This window comes from Bison bison, unplaced genomic scaffold (assembly GCF_000754665.1).
Source record: "Bison bison bison isolate TAMUID 2011002044 unplaced genomic scaffold, Bison_UMD1.0 scf7180017864057, whole genome shotgun sequence".
NCBI lineage: Eukaryota > Metazoa > Chordata > Mammalia > Artiodactyla > Bovidae > Bison > Bison bison.
Window position 1 is genome coordinate 3787875 of NW_011494629.1, and position 18204 is coordinate 3806078.

The 18204-nt window shown below is 40.9% G+C and overlaps 1 long non-coding RNA gene across 1 annotated transcript in view; it reads left to right on the forward strand.

The window, feature by feature from the left end:
* The first annotated feature begins 236 nt into the window (after window positions 1–236).
* The window catches only part of LOC104985709, a 26758-nt gene continuing 8790 nt past the window's right edge, over window positions 237–18204 (forward strand). The window contains exons 1-2 of the long non-coding RNA XR_824962.1: window positions 237–329; window positions 2544–2594. This is a non-coding gene — a long non-coding RNA (uncharacterized LOC104985709). The remainder of the gene's footprint in view (window positions 330–2543; window positions 2595–18204) is intronic.

An 18204-nucleotide genomic window follows, 5' to 3' on the forward strand; every position in this document is an offset into this window, starting at 1 on the left:
ACCCGTCGCATTTGGCAGTTAAGTTAAAATTTAACCTGTTCTCTTCAGGATCTTTGAGATTCTGGGCAGGTTACTTTTTAAGACACTGCTCTACTGCTTTCTAAAATGCATAAAAGCCTCCAGAGAGACCACAACTGTGGACGCGGAGGTCTATGGGAAATGTAGTCTTGAATCCGTCTGTTTCACCGCGCGGCACTCTGGGAAGAGCATTCTGGGCTTCTTCAGCGCGTGTGCAGCCGTAGCCCCGCCTCCTCACTCGTCTCTGAACTCTAGGGGAGCGGTGTCGTTACGTGGGGTTCTGCTTGGAAAGTGAAGGGTGCGCACCTGGGGTGAGAGTGCGAGGGGGCGGGGGGGTCAGCTGGGAGGGGGTGCCTTTGTGCCTAGGGATGAGAGCGGAAAATCTTTGACACGCACTCCCACCAACGCTGGTGTACATGCTCGAGCGGGCCCTCAGCCTGGGGAAGGCCAGTAAGGAGTGACCCGGGCCCTCGGGCTCCGAGGGTGCAGGTCGGGTTGGTCCGGTTAAGAGCAGGTGTTCAGTCTAGGCCTGGTTGTGTGGGACCTTGGATTTGGCCTCGCCTGCAGCCTAACAGGGGGAAAAGCCCATGTCGGCGACAGGAGAGAGAGAGAATTTATACCGCTGATGATGGCCATGGGTCTGCAATGAGAACCCTAGCTACGGAGCCAGAAGAGCCTGGGTAAATGCCAGGTCTGTCACCTGGAAGCAGGGTTACAGAAGGAACCTGGATAAGAGTCCAGTTTCTCATGAAAATGATACTAATGATGACTGTTTCATGGCGTTGTTTTGAAACTTAGACCTAAGTCATCCCTTGCAAAGTATTTACACAAGTGCCAGATAATGAGCACTGAATAAGTTCCAGTGCTATTATAGTTGGAAGACACTTTATTCTTTTTCACTGGACGGCTTTATGTAACCTCACAACCACTTTAACAAAAGGGGAGGCTCAGGGTGGTGGAACGATGTGCTCAGGTCATAAGTTAGTGGTGAGGGAATTCAGATTGGACAGTAGGTGTGCTTTACTTACAACCTCAGGCTTATCTAAATATCACACCAGCCTAAAACCATCATTGTAGCCTTCACAGCCCTTAATATAGTGGCCTGCCCCCAGTTTCCAGAAATACAAGGAACGTGAATGTAGATGGACTCCTACCATGTGTCAGATGTGTTCTGGGAATTCTACTGTCTCTTCCTGTCACTTGGGGCAGACAGCGGTCCCTGGCCTCTTCTGCATTGTCAGGAAGTCTCTCTTTTACGTGTAGTATTATAATAAATTCCAAGAATTAGGCGTTTGCTCCTAAAATGAATTTGTTTCTTAGATCCACATCCCACTTACCTTGAAATAAAGCCATCCTTGTGAGGTTGGAAGCAGGGAGTCTCTATAAAAGGCAGTCTTACCTGGAAGAGAGCATGCATAAGACTTTAGACCTCGCTCCAGAATCTCCTAGCAGAGACAGACTGGGCCTAGAAAGGAGTAGATGCTAAATTTGCAAGATCAGAAGCTGTTCTTAATCCCCCTGCTCAGAATGAGCCAGTCTTGGTGATGATGCCACCTCCAGAAGCCACCAAACTCTTGACCTTGGGGAGTTTGGGCCATTGCTGAGAAGAGCAAAGTGAGCTGAGGTGGTCCAGGGGCAGGCTACTCAGGAAGAGACATTTTGTTGGATAGCTTGTAAGGGCAAGGGCTAGGGGTAAGAAATAACCAGCAGAGGGAGGAAATGCTGTCTCTCCTCCCCTTGAATGGCCCCATTTATTACAGATGCTGTGCTGCTGTCAGATGTGTCCATCACATGTGACACTTGTGACATCCTGACCTCACAGGATCCCAGGATGATAATATGTGAAGGGCTTTCCAAGATCGTCTATTTTAACTCTCTTGAAAACTTTAAAGACATTGAACCTGAAAGGTTCAGTAATTTGTCCAGGGAAACTCAGTTTGTGACAGAATTAGGAGAACAGTGCACTCGATGCTGTCATAGGTTAGTCACCAAAAGCATCTTATCAAAAAGGCCTTTTAACAAATACATCACAGCTAAAACAATTTAAAATTATTGCCTTATAGCATCCTATCTAGGCTTTCTGTGGATTGTTTATACCAGGGGGTAAATAATAGTATTAATAGTAAGAAAAATAGATAAATGATTCATACTGAGTATTTTTCTGCTAAGTTAGTTTTAATGAAAGAATAGTGTCTTATTCTTTGGTGTATTTGATTAAACTAAATCTCTTGTTTTTATTTATTTGTGTTAGAAGGACACATGTATTATTTTTAAACAGTTGAGAAAAGTTTACATTCACTTGGTAAAAAACCACAGATGTAATCCTCATGGTCATCTCAGAGTCACACAAAGAGAGGTGGTGCCACCTGTACATGATCCCTCTCATGCCTTTTCAAGGCCCAGAGGAAGATGAGGAAAATAAGGAAGATGATCCCCAACTGGGGTGCTGAGATTTGGGGAGGTGAATCTGGGAGCTATACAACAGGTTAAATCTCATGACATCCATCTTCTTTCTGTCCTCTCAGCTGAACCACAATTCTCTACTCTCCCAAAAGCAGAAAATGAACATAATTCAGGTGAGCTCTTTATTCTTTCTCCATTCTGCATTGTATTGGATTTATAAGTCTAAGAAGCATACATATATTAATGGAAAAGGAAAACTAGAAATAGATCAAGTCAATCTTGAGGGATAATATATACACTGTCTTACTATTCACTGTGATGTTTGCTGTCAGCCTTTGATAGGTAACCTTTGTCAGGGTAAGTAGGTTACTTCCAGGAACCAGTTTGCTAAGATTTTACATTAGTCATGAATGCATATTAAATTATGTTGATTAAAGAACCTGCCTGAAATGCAGGAGACCCAGGTTTGATCCCTGGGTTGAGAAGATCCCCTGGAGAAGGGAATGGCTACCCACTCCAGTATTGTTCCCTGGAGAATTCCATGGACAGAGTATCCTGGCAGGTTACAGTCCATGGGATTGCAAAGAGTTGGATACGACTGAATAACTAACACACACACACACACACACACACACACATTTTGTTATCTATTGGAGAAAAACTATAGCTTATTTCCTTTATAAATACTGTAAACAATATAATAGATTTTCTAGTGTACTAAACGGAGAAGGCAATGGCAACCCACTCCAGTACTCTTGCCTGGAGCATCCCATGGTTGGAGGAACCTGGTAGGCTGCAGTCCATGGGGTTGCTAAGAGTCGGACACGACTGAGCGACTTCACTTTCATGCATTGGAGAAGGAAATGGCAACCCACTCGTGTTTTTGCCTGGAGAATCCCAGGGACGAGGGAGCCTGGTGGGCTGCTGTCTGTGGGGTCGCACAGAGTCGGACACGACTGAAGCGACTTAGCAGCAGTAACAACAGCGTACTAAAATCCGTGTAGACCTTAATCGCTAATAAGTTTGGTAAGTTGCTTCTTACATGTTTTCCTAGGAGTTTTTGCTAGTACTGTATTTAGGATGTTTATTTTTGTATTCACAAGTTGAACTACATATACTTTCTTGTTTCTGTGTCCAATTATGGTATCATGGCATGGTCATAATCTCATGAAAGGAAATGGGACATTTTCCTGCTCCTTTAATAATATTGTAGATGAGAAAATTGTGTTTATGTGTAGGTTTTGTAAAGCTCACCTATGACTTAGGACCTTATGAAGACTTTTTGCATGAAGATTTTCAGTATTTATTGGTCATAAGTCTATGGTGGATTTGTATTTTTTTCTTTCATCATTACATTTTCATAGAAAATTGTTCATTTTTATTTAAATGTATTTATATAAGCTTGTTTATAGTATTCTCTTAGGATTTCTAAGTATTTGTTTCTTTTATCAGCAGTATCCTTTTTGATCAGCTTTAAAATTTTATTCAGTATAATTGTTGCCAATCAGGAAAGGACAAAGTATGTTCTATTAGGCCCAATCTAAAGCTAAGAATTTCTGTGTCTGAGAGTCTTAGTATTCTGTGCTAGCAGTGGAATCTAAATATTGTGAGTAGAAGAACATACACTTGCCTTGTTTGTGATTTTTACCTTTGGGTACGTTCCTGTCAGCACCCTTTGTTGACAAGAGTATGCTTTCTCCATTGAATTGCATTAGCATTTCTGAGGGAAATCAACTAGCGTCCTACGTACGGATCTGTTTCTGGATTCTGTTTACTTCTTTTTTTATTTTCTAAATATTTTTATTGAAGTATAGTTGATTTACAGATTTCTGCTGCATGACAAATTGACTAAGTTGAATATATATATATGTGTGTGTGTATATATATATATATATTTAGTACATTCTTTTTTATATTCTGTTCCATTATAGTTTATCACAGGATATAGAATATAGTTCCCTGTGCTACACAGTAAGACCTTGTTGTTTATCCATCATATATATAATAGTTTGCATCTGTTAATCCCAAACTCCCAGTCCTTCCCTCCCCTGTCTCTGCTCCCACTTGGGAACCACAATTCTACTTTTTATATCTTTGTGGACTCTGTTCATTTCTGATGATCTTAAATCCTTTTGCTAATACCACATTTTCTTGATGAGTGTCTCTTTACAGTAACTGTTGAAATAAATAACATGTGTCTTCCTACTTTTTTAAAGAGTGTTTTGGAGATTCAAAGTTCTTTGCTTCTCTATAGAAAGTTTTGAAAATCAGCTTGTTGATCTCAGGAAAACCTGCTGAGATTTTGATTTTGACTGCACTATATAGAATCTGTAATATACCTCAATTTGAGGAGAATTGGCATCTTCTTCAAAATGAGTCTTCCAATTCATGAGCACATTATCTCTCTCACTGGGGGATTCAGAGGGTTTTCATTTTTTTTTAAGGTTTTTTTTTTTTTTGATGTGGACCACTTTTTTCAAGTCTTTATTAAATTCCTTACAGTATTGCTCCTGTTTTGTGTTTTGGGTTTTTAGCCATGAGGCATGTGGGGTCTTTGCTCCCTGACCAAAGATGGAACCCACACCCCCTGCGTTGAAAGGTGAAATCTTAACCACTGAGTCTCCAGGAAAGTCCCAAGGTTTTCATTTTTATTCTTTTGAGTCAAAATCATAGTTCTGACTTACAGTTTTTACAGTTTAAAAGAAAAGTCTGTGTTTTGAAGATAAGCTCTAGTGGTGTAGTAGTGAAAGCAGGAACAATATAGGAAGCTATTTCTGTAATCCTAGCAGGGATGATGATCGTGAGAGAGTTACTTACAAGAAGTAGTGGGATTCTGGAGGTACCTTAGGTAAGAGCCAGCAGTCTAAGAGTGTGTGTTTCTTCTCTACAACCTTACAAATAGAGTATGTCATCAAACTTTTTGCATTTCTACAAATGTGATTAAAAAATGATAACTAAAATTTAGTTTTACAAGCTTTCTTCTCATAAGTGAGGTAGAACATCTTTTTTGTTTGTAATTCATCTATATTTCTTTTTTATTGAACTGTTTATTTCTTAAACATTTTCCTGTTCATGTGCTAATTTTTAATTACTATATCCAGCATAGCTTTATAGCCATTTTTTGGCAATATAAATTGTACAATTTTCCTAGTTTTTTGTATTTTTTCTCTGCTCATGCTTTTTATTTTTATTTTTTAACTGTGGTGAATTGTTTGGGCATTTGAAAAATATTTATTGAAATATAGTTGATTTACAATGTTGTGTTAATTTCAGGCATATAGCAAAATGATTCAGTTATACAAATATACACACATATATTTGTACACAAACACACACACATGTGTATATATATACAGTGTATATATTCTTTTTGAGATTCTTTCCCATTAAAGGTTAATACAAAATAATGAGTATAGTTTCCTATGCTATACAGTCAGTCCTTGTTGGTTATCTATTTTATATATAGTGATGTCCATATGTTAATCCCAAACTCCTATTTTATCCCTCTATCCTTTTTCTGTTTGGTAACCATAAGTTGTTTTCTATGTCTTTGAGTTTATTTCTCTTTTGCAAATAAGTTCATTGGTATCTTTTTAGATTCTACATATAAATGATATCCTGTATTTGTTCCATTCTCTTTATGCCTTACTTCACTTAATATGATAATCTCTGGATTCATCCATGTTTTGCAAATGGCATAATTTCTTTTTTGTGGCTGAACAGTATTCCATTGTATGTATGTATGTATGTCTGCTTTTGTGTATATGTATATCTTCTTTATCTATTTTACTGTGGAAGAACATTTAAGTTGTTTCGTGTCTTGGCTATTATAAATCCATTCAGTTCGGTTTAGTCACTCAGTCATATCTGACTCTTTGCGACCCCATGAACCACAGTATGCCAGGCCTCCCTGTCCATCACCAACTCCTGGAGTTTACTCAAACTCATGTCCATTGAGTTGGTGATGCCATCCAACCATCTCATCCTCTGTCGTCCCCTTCTCCTCCTGCCCTCAATCTTTCCCAGCATCAGGGTCTTTTCAAATGAGTCAGCTCTTCACATCAAGTGGCCAAAGTACTGGAGCTTGAGCTTCAACATCAGTCCTTCCAATGAACAGCCAGGACTGATCTCCTTTAGGATGGACTGGTTGGATCTCCTTGCAATCCAAGGGACTCTCAAGGGTCTTCTCCAACACCACAATTAAAAAGCATCAATTCTTCAGTGCTCTGCTTTTTTTATAGTTCAACTCTCACATCCATACATGACTACTGGAAAAACCATAGCCTTAACTAGACAGACCTTTGTTGACAAAGTAATGTCTCTGCTTTTTCATATGCTGTCTAGGTTGGTCATAACTTCCCTTCCAAGGAGTAAGTGTCTTTTAATTTCGTAGCTGCAATCACCATCTGCAGTGATTTTGAAGCCCCCAAAAATAAAGTCTGACACTGTTTCCACTGTTTCCCCATCTATTTGCCATGAAGTGACGGGACCAGATGCCATGATCTTAGTTTTCTGAATGTTGACTTTTAAGCCAACTTTTTCACTCTTCTCTTTCACTTTCATCAAGGGGCTCTTTAGTTCTTTTTTACTTTCTGCCATAAGGGTGGTCATCTGCATATCTGAGGTTATTGACTGGTTCATGTCCAGTTCTAACTGTTGCTTCCTGACCTGCATATAGGTTTCTCAAGAGGCAGGGCAGGGGGTCTGGTATTCCCATCTCTTTCAGAATTTTCCACAGTTTATTGTGATCCACACAGTCAAAGGCTTTGGCATAGTCCATAAAGCAGAAATAGATGTTTTCTGGAACTCTCTTGCTTTCTCGATGATCTAAAATGTTGGCAATTTGATCTCTGGTTCCTCTGACTTTTCTAAAACCAGCTTGAACATCTGGAAGTTCATGGTTCACGTACTCCTGAAGCCTGGCTTGGAGAATTTTGAGAATCACTTTACTAGTGTGTGAGATGAGTGCAATTGTGCAGTAGTTTGAGCATTCTTTGGCATTGCCTTTCTTTGGGATTGGAATAAAAACTGACCTTTTCCAGTCCTGTGGCCACTGCTGAGTTTTCCAAATTTGCTGGCATATTGAGTGCATCACTTTCACAACATCATCTTTTAGGATATGAAAGAGCTCAACTGGAATTCCATCACCTCCACTAGCTTTGTTTGTAGTGATGCGTCCTAAGGCCACTTGACTTCACATTCCAGGATGTCTGGCTCTAGGTGAGTGATCACGCCATCGTGGTTATCTGGGTCGTGAAGATCTTTTTTGTACAGTTCTTCTGTGTATTCTTGCCACCTCTTCTTAATATCTTCTCCTTCTGTTAGGTCCTTACCATTTCTGTGCTTTATTGAGCCCATGTTTGCATGAAATATTCCCTTGGTATCTCTAATTTTCTTGAAGAGATCTCTAGTCTTTCCCATTCTGTTGTTTTCCTCTATTTCTTTGCATTGATCGCTGAAGAAGGCTTTCTTACCTCTCCTTGCTTTTCTTTGGAACTCTGCATTCAAATGGGTGTATCTTTCCTTTTCTCCTTTGCTTTTTACTTCTCTTCTTTTCACAGGTATTTGTAAGGCCTCCTCAGACAGCCATTTTGCTTTTTTGCATTTCTTTTTCCTGGGGGTGGTCTTGATCCCTGTCTCTTGTACAAAGTCACGAACCTCTGTCCATAGTTCATCAGGCAGTCTGTCTATCAGATCTAGCCCCTTAAATCTATTTCTCACTTCCACTGTATAATCATAAGGGATTTGATTTAGGTCATACCTGAATGGTCTAGTGGTTTTCCCTAGTTTCTTCAATTTAAGTCTGAATTTGGCAATAAGGAGTTCATGATCTGAGCCATAGTCAGCTCCCGGTCTTGTTTTTGCTGACTGTATAGACCTTCTCCATCTTTGGCTGCAAAGAATATAATCAATCTGATTTCGGTGTTGGCCATCTGGTGATGTCCACATGTAGAGTCTTCTCTTGTGTTGTTGGAAGAGGGTGTGTGTTATGACCAGTGCGTTCTCTTGGCAAACCTCTGTTACTCGAAACTCTTTGCCCTGCTTCATTCTGTACTCCAAGGCCAAATTCACCTTTTACTCCAGGTGGTTCTTGACGTCCTATTTTTGCATTCCAGTCCCTTATAATGAAAAGGACATCTTTTTTGGGTGTTAGTTCTAAAATGTCTTGTAGGTCTTCAAAGAACTGTTCAACTTCAGCCTCTTCAGTGTTATTGGTCGGGGCATAGACTTGGATTACCGTGATATTGAATAGTTATTATAAATAGTGCTGTGGTAAATATTGGGGTGCAGGTATTTTCAAAGTATGGTTTTCTCCAGATAGATACTTAGGAGTGGGATCACTGAATCATATGGTAACTCAATTCTTAGTTATTTTAAGGACCTTCCATAATGTTCTCCATAGTGACTGCACCAATTTACATTCCCACCAGCTGTGTAGGAGGGTTTTCTTTTCTCCACACACTCTCCAGCATTTGTTACTGGTAAATGTTTTGATGATGGCCATTCTGACTGGTGTGAGGTAATACCTCATTGTACTTTTGATTTGCATTTCTCTAATAATTAGTGGTACTGAGCATCTTTTCATATGCCTGTTAGCCATCTGTGTGTCTTCTTTGGAGAAAGGTCCATTTAAGTCTTCTGCCCAGTTTTTGATTGGGTTACTTGATTTCTTTTGTTATTTAGTTGTATGTGCTGTTTGTATATTTTAGAGAGTAATCCCTTGTTGGTAGCATCACTTGCAGATATTTCTCCCCATCTGTAGGTTGTCTTCCATTTTTTTATGGTTTCCTTTTCTGTGCAGAAGCTATTCCATTCAATTTAGGTCCCATTTGTTTATTTTTGTTTTTATTTAAATTACTGCAGGAGATAGTTCCAGAAAAATGTTGCTGCGACTTATGTCAAAGAGTGTTCTGCCTGTATTTTGTTCTAGGATTTTTATATTATCCAGCGCTCCATTTAGGACTTTAATCCATTTATTTTTCTATATAGTTAGTTCATTATTTTACATGTAGCTGTTCAGTTTTCCCAGTACCACTGGTTGAAGAAGAGACTCTGTTTTCTCCATTGTGTAATCTTGCCTCCTTTGTTGTAGATTAATTGACCATAAGTGTTTGGGTTTATTTCTGGGTTTTCTATCCTGTTTCATTAATCTGTATGTCTGTTTTTGTGCCAATACCATATTGGGTTTTTTCCTATTTATTTTTTAACATATTTTTAAATTGGAGGATAACTGCTTTAATAATCCCATCATAGATCACAGCCTTATCATGGAGAAGGGGCTTGCATACCTCACTGAAGCTATGGGTGGCCATGCAGGGCCGCCCAAGATGGACAGGTCATATTAACGAGTTCTGACAAAATGTGTTCCACTGGGAAAGGAAATGGCAATGCCCACCAGTATTCTTGCCTGGAGAACCCATGGAAAGTATGAAAAGGCAAAAAGATACAACACCAAAAATGAGCCTCCCAGGTCAGAAGGTGTCCAGTATGCTACTGGGGAAGAGCAAGAGATGACTCTACACATGGACATCATCAGATGGTCAGTACCGATTTCAGATTGATTATGTCCTTTGCAGCAAAAGATGGAGAAGCTCTATACAGTCAGTTAAAATAAGACCTGGAGCTGACTGTGGCTCAGATCATCAGTTCCTTATTGCAAAGTTCAGGCTCAAATTGAAGGAATTAGAGAAAACCACTAGGCCATTCAGGTATGACCTAAATCAAATTCCTTATGATTGTACAATGGAGGTGATGAATAGATTCAGGGGATTAGATTTGGTAGACAGAATACCTGAAGAACTGTGGACAGAGGTTCATAAAATTGTACAGTGTTACAGTGACCAAAACTATCCCAAAGAAAAAAATATAAGAAGGCAAAGTGGTATTTGAGGAGGCTTTACAAATAGCTGAGGAAAGAGAAGCAAAAGGCAAGGGAAAAAGGGAAAGATATACCCAGCTGAATTTACAGTTCCAGAGAATAGCAAGGAGAGATAAGGACATCTTCTTAAATGAACAATGCAAAGAAATAGAGAAAAACAATAAAATGGGGAAGACTAGAGGTCTCTAAAGAAAATTGGAGCCATCAAGGGAACATTTCATGCAAAAATGGGCATAATAAAGGACAGGTATAGTAAGGACCTAACAGAAGTAGAAGAGATTAAGAAGGAAGAATATTCAGAACCATATAATAAAGGTCTTTTTCAGTTATGATTTTCTCAGGATATGTGCCCAGTAGTGGGATTGCTAGATATATGGATGGAGAAGGCAATGGCAACCCATTCCAGTACTCTTGCCTGGAAAATCCCATGGACGGAGGAGCCTGGTAGGCTGCAGCCCATGGGGTCGCTAAGAGTCGGACATGACTGAAGTGACTTAGCAGCAGCCGATATATGGTAATTTTATTCCTAGTTTTTTTAGGGAATCTCCATACTGTTCTCCATCGTGGCTGTAGCAGTTTGCATTCCCACCAGCAGTGCAAGAGGGTTACTTTTTCTCCACACCCTCTCCTGCATTTATTGTTTGGGGATTTTTCGATGATGGCCATTCTGACTGGTGTGAAGTGATACTCATTTTAGTTTTGATTTTCATTTCTCTAGTAATGAGCTGTCTTGAGCATCTTATCATGGTGTCATTGGCCATCTGTATGTCTTCTTTGGAGAAATGTCTGTTTAGGTCTTCTGCCCATCCCAGTGTTCAATGCAGCACTATTTACAATAGCTAGGACGCTGAAGCAGCCTAAATGTCCACTGACAAATGAATGCAGAAAGAAGTTGTGATACATATATACAATGGGATACTACTCAGCCATAAAAAGGAACACATTTAAGTCAGTTCTTGTGAGGTGGATGGACCTGGAGCTTGTTATACAGAGTGAAATAAGTGAGAAAGTAAAAAATATACCTTAACACATATATATGAAATCTAGAAAACTGCTACTGATGAACCTATTTGTGAGGCAGGAATTGAAATGTAGACTTAGAGAACAGATTTAGGACACAGTGAGGGAAGGGGAGGAAGGGACAAATCGAGAGAATAGCGTTGAAACATACATCACCATATGTAAAATAGAAAGCTAATGGGAAGTTGCTGTATAACATTGGGAGCTCAATGCAGTAGTCTGTGATAACCTAGAGAGGTTGGATGGGGTGGGGGCGTGGAGGGGAGGTTCAAGAGGGCGAGGACATATGTATACATACAGCTGCTTTCATGTTGTTGTATGGCAGAAGCCAACACTATATTGTAAAGCGGTTATTCTCCAAGCTAGGCTTCAGCAATACGTGAACTGAGAAAATACAGATGTACAGGCTGGATTTAGCATCACATCTTGCTTAAGCCTAGCTTGAAGGATTTTGAACATGACCTTGTTACCATGTGAAATGAGTGCAGCTATATGTTAGTTTGAACATTCTTTGGCACTGCTCTTTGGGATTGGAATGACAACACCTTTTCCAGTCCTATGGCCACTGCTGAGATTTCCAAATTTGCTGATATACTAGGTGCAGTACTTTAACAGCATCATTTTTTAGGATTTGAAATAGTTCAGCTGGAATTCTGTCACCTCCACTAGCTTTGTTTGTAGTAATGCTTCCAAAGGCCCACTTGACTTCATAGTCCAGGATGTCCTGCTCTAGGTTAATGACCACACCATCGTGGTTATCCAAGCCATTAAGAACTCCAGGCTGGGTGAATCCCAAGCGGCAATCAACATTGCCAGAAATATCAACAACCTCAGATATGCAGACAATACCACTCTAATGGTAGAACGTGAAGAGGAACTAAAGAGACTCATGATAAGGGTGAAAGTGGAGGGTGAAAAAGCTGGCTTGAAACTCAACATTCAAAAAACTAAGATCATAGCCTCCAGTCCCATCACTTTATGGCAAATGGAAGGGGAAACAGTGGAAGCAGTGACAGATTTTCTTTTCTTGGGCTCCAAAAATCACTGCAGATGCTGACTGCAGCCATGAAATTAAAAGATGCTTGCTCCTTGAAAAGAAACCTATGACAAACCTAGACAGCATATTAAAAAGCAGAGACATCAGTTTGCCAGAAAAGGTCTGTATACTCAAAGCTATGGTTTTTCCAGTAGTCATGTATAAATGTGAGAGTTGGGCTGTATAGAAGGCTGAGCACTGAGAGAATTGATTTAGGCTTGTGGTGCTGGAGAAGACTCTTGAGAGTCTCTTGGAGTGCAAGGAGATCAAATTAGTCAGTCCTAAAGGAAATCAACTCTGAATATTCATTGGAAGTACTGTTGCTGAAGCTCCAATAATTTGGCCACCTGATGTGAAGAGCCAACTCGTTGGAAAAATCTTCTCCAGCACTAAAGTTTGAAAGCATCAGTTCTTTGGTGCTCAGTGCTAGAAATGACTGAAGGGAAGAGGAGAAGGAGGCATCAGAGGATGAGATGGTTGGAGATGAGACAGCATCCCCGACTCAATGGACATGAATTTGAACAAACTCTGGAAGATAGTGGAGGACAGAGGAGTCTGACATTCTACAGTCCATGAGGTCGCAAAGAGTTGGACACAACTTAGCAACTGAACAACTCAACAGCAACTTGGTTTACAGTGTAGTGTTGATTTCTGCTGTACAACAACATGAATCAGCCATAATTTTATATATATATATCCTCTGCCTCTTGAGCCTCCCTCCTCACTCCCATCTCACATCTCTAGTTTGTCACAGAGTGCCAGGCTGGGCTCCCTGTGTTAAATAGAAGCTTCACACTAGCTATATATTTTACACATGATAGTGTACAGATGGCGATTCTACTTCCTCACTTCGACCTTCTCTCTCCTTCCCCCATTGTGTCCATGAGTCCGTTCTTTACTTCTGTGTAGTAGAACTGTACTATTTTTCTAGAAACCATATAGATGCATTATTTGTTTTTATGTTTCAGATGTATTTCATTCTGTATAACAGGCTCTAGGTTCATTCACCTCACTGCTGCCGCTGCTGCTAAGTTGCTTCAGTCGTGTCTGACTCTGTGCGACCCCATAGACGGCAGCCCACCAGGCTCCCCCGTCCCTGGGATTCTCCAGGCAAGAACACTGGAGTGGGTTGCCATTTCCTTCTCCAGTGCATGAATATGAAGAGTGAAAGTGAAGTCGCTCAGTCGTGTCCGACTCTTAGCGACCCCATGGACTATAGCCTACAAGGCTCCTCCATCCCTGGAGTGGGGTACCATTGCCTTCTCCACATTCACCTCATTACAACTGTATAAAATTTGTTCCTCTTTAGGCTGACTAATATTCCATTGTGTATATATCACATCATCTTTCTTGATTCATCTGGTGATGGATATCTAGGTTGCTTCCATGTACTGTTGGTGATGTTGTTCAGTCACTAAGTTGTGTCTGGCTGTTTGTGAGCCCATGAACTGCAGCATGCCAGCCTCCCCTGTGCTTTACTATCTCCTGGAGTTTGGCTCAAACTCTTGTCTATTGAGTCAGTGATGTCATCCAACATTCTCATCCTCTTTTGCCCCCTTCTCCTCCTTTCTTCGGTCTTTCCCAGCATCACAGTCTTTTCCAATGTGTTGGTTCTTTGCATCAGGTGGCCAAATTATTGGAGCTTCAGCTTCAGCATCAGTCCTTCCAATAAATATTCAGGGTTGATTTCCTCTAGGGTTGACTGGTTTGATCTCCTTACTCTCCAAGGGACTCTCAAGAGTCTTCTCCAGCACCACAGTTTGAAAGCATCAGTTCTTTGGTGCTCAGTGCTCTTTATGGTTCAACTCTCACTTCCAAATATGACTACTGGAAAAAACCATAGCTTTGGCTATACAGACATTTGTTGGCAAATTGATGTCTCTGCTTTTTAATACACTAAGTTTGTCATAGCTTTTATTCCAAGGAGCAAGCATCTTTTAATTTCCTGGCTGCAATCAACCGTCTGCAGTGATTTTGGAGTCCAAGAAAATAAAGTCCATCACTATTTCCATTTTCTCCCCCGTCTATTTGCCATAAAGTGATGGGGCCAGATGCCGTGATCTTAGTTTTTTTTTTAATGTTAAGTTTAAGCCAGCTTTTTCACTGTCCTCTTTCACTTTCATCAAGAGGCTCTTTAGTACCTCTTCGCTTTCTGCCATTAGGGTGGTATCATCTGCATATCTGATGTTGTTGATATTTCTCCCAGCCATCTTGATTCCAGCTTGTGAGTCATCCAGCCTGACATTTTACATGATGTATTCTGCATAAAAGTTAAATAAGCAGGGTGACAGTATACAGCCTTGACATTCTCCTTTTCCAATTTGAATCAGTCCATTGTTCCATGCCCAGTTCTACCTGTTGCCTCTTGACCTGCATACAGGTTTCTCAGGAGACAGATAGGTTGGTCTGGTATTCCCATCTCTCTTTAAGAAATTTCCACAGTTTGTTGTGATCCACACAGTCAAAGGCTTTAGCATGGTCAATGAAGCAGAAGTAGATGTTTTCCTGAAATTCTCTTGCTTTTTCTCTGATCTAGTGGATGTTGACAGTTTGGTTTCTGGTTCCTCTGCCTTTTCTAAATCCAGCTTGTACATCTGGGAGTTCTCAGTTCACATATTGTTGAAGCCTAGCTTGAAAGATGTTGAGCATGACCTTGGTAGCATGTGAGATGAGGGCAATTGTACAGTAGTTTGAATATTCTTTGGCATTGCTCTTCTTTGGGATTGGAATGAAAACTGACCTTTTCCAGTCCTGTGGCCACTGCTGACTTTTCCAAATTTGATGGCATATTGAGTGTAGCACTTTAACTGCATCATCTTTTAGGATTTTAAATATCTCAGCTGAAATAATATCATCGCCACTAGTTTTTTTTTGTAGTAATGCTTCCTAAGGTCCACTTGACTTCAACTCCAGGATGTTTGGCTCTAGGTTTGTGAGGACACCTTCATGGTTATCTGGATCATTAAGATCTTTTTTGTATAGTTCTTCTTTGTTCTTGATATCTCTTCTTAATCTCTTCTGCTTCTCTTAGATACTTGTTTCTGTCCCTTATTGTGCCCATCTTTGCATGAAATGTTCCCTCAGTATCTCTAATTTTCTTGAAGAAGTTGCTAGTCTTTTCCATTTTATTGTTTCCCTCTATTTCTTTGCATTGTTCACTTAAGAAGGCTTTCTTATCTCTCCTTGCTATTCTTTGAACTTTGCATTCACTTGGGTATATCTTTCCCTTTCTCCTTTACTTTTTGCTTCTCTTCTTTTCTCAGCTATTTGTAAGGCCTCCTCAGACAACCATTTTGCCCTCTTGCATTTCTTTTCTTTAGAATGGTTTTGTTCACCACTTCCTATACAACGTTATGAACCTCCATCCATAGTTTGTCCATGGCACTTTGTCCATCAGATCTAATCCCTTGAATCTATTTCTCATTTCCACTGTATAATCAAGGGATTTCATTTAGTTCATACCTGAATGGCCTAGTGTTTTTCCCTACTCCCTTTAATTTAAGTCTGAATTTTACAATAACGAGCTCATGACCTGAGCCACAGTCAGCTCCCGGTCTTGTTTTTCTTGACTATGTAGAGCTCCATCTTTGGCTGCAGGGAATATAATGAATCTGATTTAGGTATTGACCATCCATTGATGTCCATATGTAGAGCCGTCTCTTGTGTTGTTAGAAGAGGGTGTTTGCTATGATCAGTGAGTTATCTTGGCAAAACTTTTGTTAGTCTTTGTCCTGCTTCATTCTGTACTCCAAGGCCAAACTTGCCTGTTACTCCAGGTGTTTCTTGACTTCCTACTTTTGCATTCCAATCCCCTGTGATGAAAAAGACATCTCTTTTTGGTGTTGGTTCTAAAATGTCTTGTAGATCTTCAAAGAACTGTTTGGCTTCAACTTCTTTGGCATTATTTTTGGGGGCATAGGCTTATATTACTGTGATGTTGAATGGTTTGCCTTGGAATTGAACCTAGATCATTCTGTCATCTTAGGGATTGCACCCAAGTACTGCATTTCAGACTCTCTTGTTGACTATGAGTGCTGCTCCATTCCTTCTAAGGGATTATGTCCACAATAGTAGATTTAATTGTCATCTAAATTAAGTTCACCCATTCCCTTCCTAGGGAGAAGGCAGTAGCAACCCACTCCAGTACTCTTGCCTGGAAAATCCCATGGATGGAGGAGCCTGGTAGGCTGTAGTCCATGGGGTCACTAAGAGTTGGACAGGACTGAGTGACTTCACTTTCACTTTTCACTTTCATGCATTGGAGAAGGAAATGGCAACCCCTCTAGTGTTCTTGCCTGGAGAATCCCAGGGACGGGGGAGCCTGGTGGGCTGCCATCTCTGGGGTCGCACAGAGTTGGACACGACTGAAGCGACTTAGCAGCAGCATTTCCTTCCTAAAATGTTGATGTTCACTCTTGCCATCTCCTGTTTGACCACATCCACTTTACCTTGATTCATGGACCTAACATTCAGGTTCTTCTGCAATATTGTGCTTAACAGCATTGGACTTTACTTTCATCACCAGATACATCCACAACTGAGCATTTTTTCCACTTTGGCTCAGCCTCTTTATTCTTTCTGGAGCCGTTTCTTCACTCTTCTCTAGTAGTATATTGGACATCTACCAACCTGGGGGATTATCTTCCAGTTTTATGTCTTTTTGCCATTTCATAGTGTTCATGGTATTCTCAAAGCAAGAAAAATGAAGTAGTTTGACATTCCCTTCTCCAGTGGACCTCATTTTCTCAGAACTCTCCACCATGACCCATCTGTCTTGGGTGTCCCTGAATGGCACGGCTCATAGTTTCATTGAGTTACATTGAGTTACAAGGCTGTAATTGATGTTATCATTTGGTTAGCTTTCTGTGATTGTAGTTTTCATTCTGGAGGTCATGGTATTGCAGTTCTTGCTGCTTCTGTCTACCCTCTGATGGATGAGGATAAGAGGCCTGTGCAAGCTTCTGATGGAAGGGAATAGCTGTGAGGATAACTGGGTCTTGCTCTGGTGGGCAGAATCCTGCCCAGTAAATCTTTAATCCAATTTTCTGTTCATGAGTGGGGTTGAGCTCCCTCCCTGTAGTTTGCCCTGAGATGGACCCATCCTGGCGTCTGCATTTTCTGTGGTAGTGCTAATGTCAACCTCCTCCAAGAGGACTTATGCCACCACACCATACCTAGCAGGACTGCTGCTGCCAGTGCCCTTGACCCTGTGGCAGGCTACTATCAACCTACACCTCTGCAGGAGACTCCCACACACACACAGGCAAATCTGGCTCAGTCTCTTGTTGGGTCACTGCTCCCTTCCCCTGAGTCCTGTTGCCACAAGGTTTTCTTTGTGCCTTCCAAGAGTCTCTGTTTCCCTCAGTTCAGTTCAGTTCAGTCGCTCAGTCTTGTCCGACTCTCTGCGACCCCTTAAACCAGAGCACGCCAGGCTTCCCTGTCTATCACCAACTCCCAGAATTCACCCAAACCTATGTCCATCAAGTTGGTGATGCCATCCAGCCATCTCATCCTCTGTCGTCCCCTTCTCCTCCTGCCCTCAATCTTTCCCAGCATCAGGGTCTTTTCAAATGAGTCAGCTCTTTGCATCAGGTGGCCAAAGTATTGGAGTTTCAGCTTCAACATCAGTCCTTCCAATGAACACCCAGGACTGATCTCATTTAGGATGCACTGGTTGGATCTCCTTGCAGTCCAAGGGACTCTCAAGAGTCTTCTCCAACACCACAGTTCAAAAGCATCAATTCTTTGGCACTCAGCTTTCTGTATAGTCCAACTCTCACATCCATACATGACCACTGGAAAAACCATAGCCTTGACTAGACGGACCTTTGTTGGCAAAGTAATGTCT